The sequence below is a fragment of the Pezoporus flaviventris genome, unplaced genomic scaffold (genome assembly GCF_033815535.1).
Source record: "Pezoporus flaviventris isolate CSIRO_AGI_PZ_B2104156 unplaced genomic scaffold, CSIRO_AGI_Pfla_v1 ptg000036l, whole genome shotgun sequence".
Taxonomy (NCBI): Eukaryota; Metazoa; Chordata; class Aves; order Psittaciformes; family Psittacidae; genus Pezoporus; species Pezoporus flaviventris.
In genome coordinates this window covers 8,319,507-8,329,862 of record NW_026892584.1, presented here as the reverse complement: position 1 = coordinate 8,329,862, position 10,356 = coordinate 8,319,507, and the positions used below count along the sequence as shown (strand labels likewise).

At 47.9% G+C, this 10,356-nt stretch overlaps 1 protein-coding gene across 3 annotated transcripts in view; it reads left to right on the top strand.

The window, feature by feature from the left end:
* The first annotated feature begins 1,096 nt into the window (after positions 1-1,096).
* SOX6 (SRY-box transcription factor 6) overlaps positions 1,097-10,356 on the top strand; it is a 374,009-nt gene continuing 364,749 nt past the window's right edge. The window contains exon 1 of one of the 3 annotated variants that reach the window (XM_061464268.1): positions 1,097-1,215. The gene's annotated coding sequence lies outside the window, so the exon portion shown is untranslated. Of the gene's footprint in view, positions 1,216-5,662; positions 5,678-6,649; positions 6,911-10,356 lie in introns of those variants that run through there. The other 2 variants (XM_061464265.1, XM_061464263.1) reach the window with 2 other exon arrangements.

The window sequence follows — 10,356 nt, the reverse complement described above, 5'->3', positions numbered from 1 at the left end:
CCCTTGTCTCTCTCCTCCCCCAGAAGTTTACAGTGACTGTGATGGAAAGTGTAAAGCAGCAGATGCCGACGTTAAACTCCAATTTGACTTGAGTGTAACGATCTGAGAAGCAGCCCTGAGCCACCGCCCTCATTAACACAGAAGCATGCCCCTGGGACCTCAGTTACCCGGAGAGAATAAACACAATATAGAGTCGTCTTACCTCCGAGCCGAGAGAGTAACGTTAGGGGTAGGAGAGGGCAAAGTGTGGCTCTCCTCCGTCCTACCTCGGCTGGTCTGTGAAGGGCTCCGGCACTGCTGCCGCCGCCGCCCGCCCAGCTGGGATCTGCTCCCCAGCGCGCTCCCCCCGCCCCCGGCAGGCAGTCTCCAAACTCAGCCCGGCTCAAATCCAGAAGTCAGGGGCAGCTTTTCGAGTCCATCGGTGCCGGTGCAAATACCCCATGGCTTCTCTCCGCCAGAGCGTGGAACAAATCTGCCGGTTGCCCTGAGGTTTTTTTTCAGGCTTTATTGGCAATGTAGGAGCAGGTAAGGCGGCTGCTGGCTGCCAGCGATTCCCGTTGCACTTGCAGAAAGCAGCAGAAGCCGGTGGAAGTGGGAGCGTGGTCTGCTCTTCATTAGGGAGGGGGGAACGGACCCTGGAGGTGATGCAGTGAAACACTTCTACTTCCTTGCATTATGATTGTTACAGATCACGGGCGCTCTCCTTTTGTAACATTCACTTCAAGCATTCTCAGATCCTACCGGAGTAAGTTCTGATTCTCCCCTTTAGTTTACATTGGGGTTGTCAAAGGATTAAATAAATGAAACTTTATTTGACCGTGGAGTTTACAGACCCTGGGATCCCTGCGCGCTCTGGCCTTATTCTAATTCTATAGCGGTAATTACCCTTCGTTTCTTTAAGTGCAATAGATTTATTGCCTTAGAGACTATGCACAGTTTGATTGAATTATTCATTTTTTTTTTTCTTTGGTGTAGACTGCATCTGGGGACTGATGTGACGTGTAGATATTTTTTTTTTTTTTTTTTTTTCCCCAGGAACAAAGGGAATGTGGAAATGAAAGAGAGAGGGAGAGAGAGGCTGGCAGATGTGATGAGATGCGGTGAAGGTGTATCCAGCTTGGCACTCCCACTCCTCTCTTCTCCTCTCATTGCAGCCCTGGGTGACTCTCAGGCTAACACAAACAGCTTTTCTTCCGCAGCCTGCCCTCTGTCACTGTAAGTACAACAGCCTTCTCTTATCAGCATGCAAATTCCAGCCACACACTACCTTATCCTGGTGTTTGCACTTTAGATTTACAGAAGGGACGTTTAAAATGAACTTTCCGAGACAGGAAGGGGTTTTCATGCCGAGCTTGCTTTTATTTTCTTTGTAAAAGTTTATGTGTTTTTTTTTTTCAGTTCCCCCCCCCCCCCTTTTTTTTTTTTGGAACGGGGGGTGGAGTGGGGAGGTTGTTGCTGTGGCTTTTTTGTCTCCTTATCAAGATGAGGCACAGTTTCAAATGAAATTAAAATCTCCTTGATCCTCTTTCTGCCAGGACAATACATTGTGTTGGCAGATGCTGCTGTAAGGAAATCAGAGTTTTTGTTTTCAGTCAGATCTTTAGCATTGGGCGTTATAAAATGTAAACCTCCCCTAAATTTTGAGGAAATCGCCAGAGGTTCTTATTCTAGGGGAACTCGGACCAGCTGATGGGTTTGATTATGAAGAAACGTGCAGTACTTTCATCTAGTCTAACAAAACTTTCTCCCAGTCGGATGATCAGGCTTTAACTTCTTTTCCTTTAGCTTTCTTTCAGATGCTGTAGATTGTTTTGCAAAAGTTTCTCTCAACATCTCTAACAATCCTATAAAAAGTCTTCATTGTCGGGGAGTGTCAGTAGAGGGAATTTATAAATATGCCTGTTAATTGTCCGGCATTAATTGGTGAGAGGGGAGTTTAGAATTGGATGAATGACTTTTAGGGTAGACTTTCTTGCCCTTTAAATCAAGACTTCCAAGACTGTTCCACCAACTCTACGGGAGTTTAGGTTTGCTCATCACCTTAAAGATGCGGCAAGTAAAACAACACACAGGTTGCTTCTCTTATTGAATGTTGCTTTACTTTAACGTATTTAATGAGGGAGACGACGAAAAATGCAGTGACAGCTATGAACAGGTAAGTGCCCCGACGTGAACTGAGCGCCTCCGATCCCTTCCCTCTGCAAGGACCCACAGCAGTTCAGCATCCCATCCCAACATCTGCTTGCGCTCCCTGCTCCGGCTGCTTTTAGCCTTAATGAAGCAAAACCAAGGGAAGTAGTTTAAAACGCGGGCTTTAAACGTATAATAATGCTAAAAGTAAAAGCGTTTTCTTGTTTCTTGGCACGTGTATACGCTTCTACACGGGGGGTGTTCACATATGCAGACAGAGGGGACCGCAAATATTCCTGTGCAGCGCACATACCCGTACATTTACATACAATGCCCAATGAACCCTCTTCTACCGCGGAGAAGTTACAGATCTCTGGCGCTGTGTGTTCCGTCTGTAACTTAATTGATCACACAGGGGAAGCAACAAGCTGGAGTGTCTACTCGCGCTCCTCCTGGGATGTGTCTCCGCGGTATTCTGCCCCAGCAAATGTCACTCGCTGCAGAGGGCTTGCGGGAGCGCAGCAAGATGCTCCCCGATTTAGAGCTAGGTGGGCAGTAAGATTTGACGCCTTAATTATCTCTTGTCCCATTACCGCCTCGTATTTAATAAGGAGGACGCTACATCTTGAGGAGTGTTTGTGGGGTTTCTGTCCCCCCTTTTTCCCGTTTATTGAAAGAAAAAAAAACAACTTCCAGTAATAAATTGATGGGGTTGCAAGCTCGGCCAGGGTAGTTCATCCTTGTAGTCTGATTACATCCCTTTTCTTACAGAGTTCTCTTTCTTTTCCTGCGCCAAAGCTACTAGTTATGCAAAAAGTCAAGGTGTTTCTTTTACTTGCAGCAGGCTTAAGCTTACAAGGAACGTGTTAGTGACCAGTCACGGGGATTCTTGTAATTAAAGATGAAAATGGACATAGCAAGAACTGAAAAGGCAGCTATTTCCTGTTGTTAAATCCATAGTCCAGATAACTGCAGCAAGGTGAATACTTTGAATTAGCTGAAGGCAGGTGAATACAAACTCAGTACTTACAATCTTACAATTTATGCCGTATCTCCAAAATTCAGGGGTTTAGTATCCTTTATTAAAATTGAAAGAATGCACAGAAAACAGCTGTTGTGCCCTCGGCCAGCTAATTTGATGATAAAGATTTACTGGATAATTTCAAAGTTCTGTTTCAAGCTGTTTGCTGCTTGCCGAATAGGACATGATTGCTCCTTTCATGTAATGGAATTCCCCAAAATACTGTCTAAAATAGGTCCACTACTCCAAGAGGTTCTGACTTAAAACTCATTTTCCTTGCACTCGACTCGAGAGGGGCAATAATACCTCGGATAGCAGGGTAGAGGATGCAGTGTGCACGACTCCAGAAGTGTGTGGAGTTTTACAGCATGTTAACAAAATGAAATAGAGCCAGATCAGATCAGTCTTGTGCCATCACGTCCATGCTCAGTTTTCATCACGCCCTTATGAAGCCAGGCTCATTCACAGTGGGGCTGAGTATGCTTCTGTGTCTAAACTATCCCGCAAATTTCTACTAGAGAGAAGAGGAAAGCAGAATCAGGCTTTCTCCTCTTCTTTTTTGGCCTCTAAGTTATGAAGCTATTTTAAAATTAAAAAGTTTCTCTGTTACTAGCTGTTCCAGGCGCCTTCTGGAAAATGGGGAGAAAGTGCCAAAAATACAGAGATGAATCAACAACTTCTCTCTCTCTCTCATTTTGTGGGCTTGAGGTTGCTTCCCGCACTCCCATCTTAACAACAGTTTAGCCTAGGTGTGAATAATATCAAAAGAGGGAGACATTAGCTTCGCAGCACTGTTTGCCCACCTGACCTGAGGGCCCCTGACAGTTTGAAACACTCTTTTCTGTTTACCTTTGGAATGTAAAATTACAGCAAAGAGACTTCTTGGATTTGCAATACTTGTGCCACTGGTTGATATTCTCCTCGGCTCCTTATAGTTTTATCTTTTTCCTCCCAGATCCCTCCTCCCCCCCCCCCCCCCCCCCCCAATAGCACTTCCAAGGGAGCGCGAGTTCCTAAATTGGTATTCAAGCTGATATTCAGTAGGCAGAGATATTTATATATTGCCGCTGCTAAAATCTCTCGTTCTCACCACGAGAATCCCAACTTCGGCTCCAGTCCGTCCTAAATCAGTTTTTCTTCTACAGTCATACCTGTCTACCTTTTAACGGTGCTCACGTTTTACCTGTCTGTTGAACGCATCTCTAAATAGTTTGTGGGCTCCGAGTGTCTCCTCTCCCCTGGGTCCCCGTAGCTGGACTCCTATTTCTAGTGTAATTTACACTTTACAGTTCATTTGGTCATCTGTTGGGGTTTTTTTCCGTGTTTTTTCCTTTTCTTTTTTTTTTTTTTTCACCCTGACGGAGCTATGGGATCGGGCTCCTCAGAGCCCCATTTATCAACTGCCAGTGAGCGCTCGCCGAGTACTTTCCTCCGCGCTTCCCCCTCCAGACTTTCCCATGTCCTGCGAATAGTCTCTTTCCCGCTACCCACCCCCCCTTTTTTTTTCTTTCCATTATCTGGGAGCCGGGTCCCGGTAGGACTTGTGTGGCGGGTGCCTCCCCACGCACTCCCGGGAAGCGCCGTGCCGGGCGGGGAAAGGAGGGAGGGAGGGCCGGCTGGTAACATGCTACTGCTCCCCCCCGCCCACCCAGCGCAGCCCTGGCCCCTCGAAGCGGCTCTCCCGGCTTTCCCCCCCCCACTCCGCCCCGCTCCCCCTTCTCCTTTTCCGGCCCCCGCCTGCCCTCACCGCCCCGCCCTCGCACCCCCTCCCCGGCACAACTTTCTAGTACCTTTCCTCACCACTCCGGGCAATCAGTGGTCATTAGAAGAGAGAGGTTTAGGGTTTCATTTGTCTAACAGCAATGTGAGTGGTGATAGCTTCTCGGGGATGCGGCTGGCAGCCTGGGGTGATTTCACTTTCTGTTTTGTGCTCACTTTCTCGGCAGTTGTTGCTTTCCCCGCTCGCTCCGAGTGTCTCTCTCTCTTTCTCTCTCTCTCTCTCTCTCTCTCTCCCTCCCTCCCTCCCTCCCCCCCCGTGTTGTCTCATCTTGCCTGTGCTGTCTGGGCGGGGGAGCTCTGCCTCCTTTTGCCTTCCTCAGATCAATGCCCTGGCCACTCACTTTCTGATGTTGCACGACGGGAAATGCTTTGAATACTTACGACATGGCCGCTCACATTGATTGCCAAGATTGACAGCAGTTAACCATCGCCTTCACTTGTTTCAGGAGGAAAAAAAAAAATAATAATGAACCTGATTGTAACCAAATCTCCAGGCAACCCATCCGCAAACTTCTAACGATCGGGATCCTGCACCACATCCATGGCCCGGAGAAACACCAGCAGACTCTAGTTAATTTATTTTTATTTTGCCGAATTGCTCCCCATTTATTCCTTCTTCTCTTCCCCTTTCACCTCCTTCCCTTTTTTTTTTTTTTTTTTTTTTAATGAAAATTACCGAAGCGCGTTGCAAAAAAAAAAAAAAAGGAGGCTCTCCTAGTGCTTTGTGCCACACTGGATCCCGAGGAGGTAACCAGGAAAAAGAAGCCCTATTGTGTTGTATACCTGTTGTTTGCTGTGGTGTGTAGTGCTGCGTGGCTTGGCGGTGGCGGTGGTGGTTTAATGGGGTTTCGCTGGATTTATGTCGCTTTGCAGGAGAGAATCCGGTTCCCCCTGCGCTGTCTTTAATGGGTTATTAGTTGCAATTGAGTGAAGCAGCAGCGACCGGAGATAGATCTGTTGTTTAGCTTTCACCATTGTTGAATTCACCCCTTCCTCCGCCTCCCCCTGCACGATTATTTACTTTTATACCACGAGGGTGGTGGTGGTGGCTTTTTTTTTTCTTCCTCTTCTTTAGGGAAAAGTAGTTCTAGTCTCATCCCGGTACGAGTTTCCGGGGCTGCTCGAATCCCGAGGTTTCCGAGACGTTGAGGGACCCCAGTACCTTGAAATCACAACACTTTCTCATCCTTCCCGAGTAGAGTTTATTTTAAAATGTAGTGACAGATCAGTGTTGTATTTTAAGATCACCCACGGCAGGCGAACACATGGTGCGGGAAGATACTGTACGTAAGGAACTAACACGAGAGGGAGAAAGAGAGAGAGGAAAATTAAAATCTGAAATCTTTGCGAGCAGAGCGCTGCTGTCATTACTCTGGAGTGCTCGCGTGGGTTTTGCTTCACGGGTAACCCCAAAAGACACGAGGTGGAAAGAGGCGAGGGAAGTTCAGTGTCTCTTTTAGATTCCCCGTTAAGTTTGAGGTGGGTAAAGTGCTTTGGAGTTCGCCGCAAGCGAGTGCCAGCCTCGGAGCCCGGAGAAGCGCAGAGCTCCGGCGGGGAGGCGGCAACGCTGGTTTTGGCCACAGCGGGGCACTGTCCGGGGAGCTGCCGCTCCGGGCCGGCGCCTTATCTCGCCAGGCAGAGGCTTCGGATAAAGTTATACTGAAAACTTTAAAATTGATATCGCACCCTAATTTGTGATACACAGGGCGGGGGAAAGAAAGCAGTCCATCATCAGAGAGCTCTGTTTACACCCGGGAAGGGAAGATGTGTGCTGCTTTGTGGAAACGTTCGGCTTGGGATTTCTTGCTGCCTTAGCTCTTTGCCGGAGGTCATGCAAATCGACCTTAAAAGAATGCATAAGCCATAAATTAAAATAAACCCTTAGCCAGAGGCTGATCCATAAGTAGACAATACCTAACCTGGACAAAACGGCTTCCTTTGAGAGCTGAAAAAAAGAATAGTGCCTAAACTAAATGCAAAGTAAGTTTTCAGGAAGTATTTCGCTTACTATTACTATTGTTATTATGATTATTATTTTAAAATAAAATAGTGGCAGTTGCAGCAAGCCAGCGCAGCTGTTTACAGACGGTGCTGTAGGATACAAGCAAGGCAAGGTGTGTCTGGTGGAGAGCTTGTTCTTCTCCTGCTTTCACTACCTTCGAAGGTGTTTGGGTCTTGATGGGGGATAAGAAGCCTCTTAAACCGTATAAGCAATTTAATGTTTGATATCGGATAATGCTGAAGAGTTTACGAACAAATCTGGGTTGCCTGCAACTGTCACATGCGCGCACACAAGCTGTGTCTGTGTATAATAGTCTTGGGGCTTGTTTTTTTTTCCCGCAGCTTTTGACAATTGTTCCATTCATGATCCTGAAAGGAATCATCAGTGGGAGCTAATGAGTGTGTGCCTCCGCGGCTCGCCCTGCTCCAGGGAGGCGCGGGCACCGGCGCGGCCGCCGAGCCCGCTCGTGTCATGCCTGCACGCGTGTACCGGCGGCTGCGTGTGCATATGTGAGACAGAGTTATAGGCGTGATGTGAGCAGGTACTTCCACGCATGCATTAGCGACTACGCTGCCAGAGGGCTGCTCCTCTTCAGAGAGAGCTCCCCAGCTCCCTGCCCGAGTTGTGTGGAGCAGCGCCGAGCAGTTAACCCGCTGTGCAGCAGGGGTTGTGTGCTTCAGCAGAGCAGGGCCTTGAGGTCAATCACAGGCGCTGATCATATCGATTTGATTGCTGTCTTTGCTTACTGCGACCCGTTTCACAGGGGTGTGCGGGGGTGTGTGTGGGTGTTTGGTGTTTTGCTGTTGTTTTTTTTTTTTACGGACAGGAAGAAGTGTGACAACGTGCAAAGACAATTAGTGTTGTGTCTGAGTGGCGGGGGGGGGGGGCTGAAGGGAAAATCAGCCTGGTGGAAGCCTGGGGACGGCAGATTAGTGCTGTCGTAGGGGTGTTTCCCCAAAACATAGACAGTGAAAACTTTCTGTGATAAAGTAATATATCTTCGCCTGCTGTTTGCAGATAAGTATATGTTTATTAAGCTAATTCAAATAGCCTTCGGCGCAAGAGTGGCACTCTGTTCCTACTGTTTTCTTTTACCCTCGTATTAACATTCTTGGTATTTCCATCTCCAGTGCTGATCGAGAGGACAGAAGTTTTATCCAGTCCTGTGTTTCAAGTCCAAAAATTAACGAATTTCCCTTTCTATACTCGTGTAATGGAGTAATATTGAAACCTGTTTTGAGACTTCGACTTGACTTGACTTGTTTTATTGACGTGCTTGTGCCCACTCATTTAATTAAGCCATTATGCCATAAAGTAAATAATAAGAATGAATGTGAGATATGTGCATGTAGTCTGCCATTATATACAAATATTTCCCCGGAAAAAGACGCCTTGAAAAAACTTTTTTTCAGCACGGTCATGATTCTTTGGCAAGATCTTATTGCAGGTTTTTGTTTTGAGCCAGGATATTTTGCGTGTTTCTGCGCTCACAATGTTATATGCACAATATGCTCAGAATATAAACAGCAAGCGTACCTAGCAGCTCATTCTAGTAAAACTAAGAAATAATTATTTATAGTGAGTACATTTAAAAGAAAATAATGAGGTCATTTGGAGTATGCTGGAGTTTGAAGTAGCTTGACACCTGGCAGAAACTACATGCGCGTTTTCTTCAGACTCTGCACTATCCATAACTTTTCCTTATAATACATTCTTGTGTTAAGTGAGAAAGGCTGTTTGTAAAACAATCCCCTGGCTGGTTCCAGGGTTGGGTGAAGCTGATCCTGTAATGGCATTTTGTTTTGAACAGTTGCTGTAGTTGAAGTTCCCTCATAAGGTAAGGTGGCACTGGGTCTGAAAGGAGGTCCAAATGCCACATTTATAATTAGACTGCCAATTCAGCACATTGTATCTATTGCTATACAGGGATATACTGCTGTGTCTGGTCTCTCAATAGACTGTATTCAGAATTAGCCAATTCAACTGGTTAAACTTTGGAGTCAAATTTAGAATAGGCAATGAGAGAAGGAAAGAAAGAAAACAATAATGCTTTCTTTTTTCCTCAGCTAGCTATTAAAAGCCAAAGAATATACGGAAACCAAACCAGGCACTGCACTTGGAATCAATGCACCAAGCTCAGCCTGGCCAGCCTCGCCTGCAAAACCATTTCGAAGCGCGCTTCTCTGGGGGGAGGGGAAGGTGAGCCCCTGGGACCGCTCCGAGCACCGCTCTCCGGGCCGCCTCCCTGGCCGCCGCCGGACTCCCGCAGCCGGCGGATGGCAGGGGGAAGGCGTGGGGGCCGGGGCTCGGCTGGGTGCAGCCCTGCCCGGCTCTGCACCGGCCGCGCTGCGGGGCAGGGGCGAGTGCCCTGGTGCCGCCGCCGGCTGGGGCAGTGGGGGACCCGCAGGGCTGACCCGCCGCAACGCCCCGGCCCCCGGAGCGACTCTCGCCGGCAGTTCTCTTCCAGGGGCGGTAGGGGAACGGGGGGGGGGGGGCGGCCCTCCGCGCCCCGCGGAGCCGTGGCGGCTGTCGGAAGGGTCGCGCCCTGTGGCGGGAGGGGGCAGCTGTAGCCCAGCGGGGAAGGAGCGGCCGCCGCCGGGAGACCCTGCGGCTCCGAGGGACACCGGGCCGCGGGCTCCGGCCGCTGGCGTCTGCCCGCGTTGTCCCCGGATTTACGATTCCTGGCTCCTTTTCTCCTGTCATACTTTTTGTTTGGCTCACTCCGGCCTCCTCCCCTAGAACTTTAATTCATTCAGCGGTGAGAATGGAAGAGGTTCTTTGGTCTACATTCTCTCATCCTCTGCTAAATACATTATTTTTTTCTCTCTTCCTCACAGTTCAGTGCTGTTTCAGTACTGTTGGGAGACTTCGCTGGGCTTCTTCAGAGCTCAGTTAGCTCCTTTTGCTGCTAGATCATAGGGTGCAAACTAGTGCCATGTGTATAACACGTAGCATAAAGGGAGTGAGACAGATGGCTGTCTCTCCTTGCACAGTACTGATTCTCTGCTGAACTTAAGTAATTCTGCTTCATTTTTTCCTTATTAGGTTTACACACACAAGATGAGAAACAAAGTGGAGCCCATAAGTTTCCTTCGTAATGCTGCTAGTGCCTGACTTGTAGAAGATAATAACTGATGTCCAAAATTAGTTGCCTTCACTTGTCAGTCTGATTTTGTTCGCAAGTGGGAACTGCCAGTGCTTGTTCTCTAGCCAGTGGTTTTTAATATGTGGCCAGCAACTGTTCGTGGTCACTTCCAGCTGAACTTCTTTTACTCAATGAGGAAAAAAAAAAATCCCTTTGGACATGGTTTTTGCATCTTTGATTGTATTTTTAGTTGAAAGTATCCTTGTATGTTTGCAGTTCTTAGAGGCCTTGGAATATCTTCTGTTAATAAAGGCCCGAACTTTGCCTGGTGATAGCAAA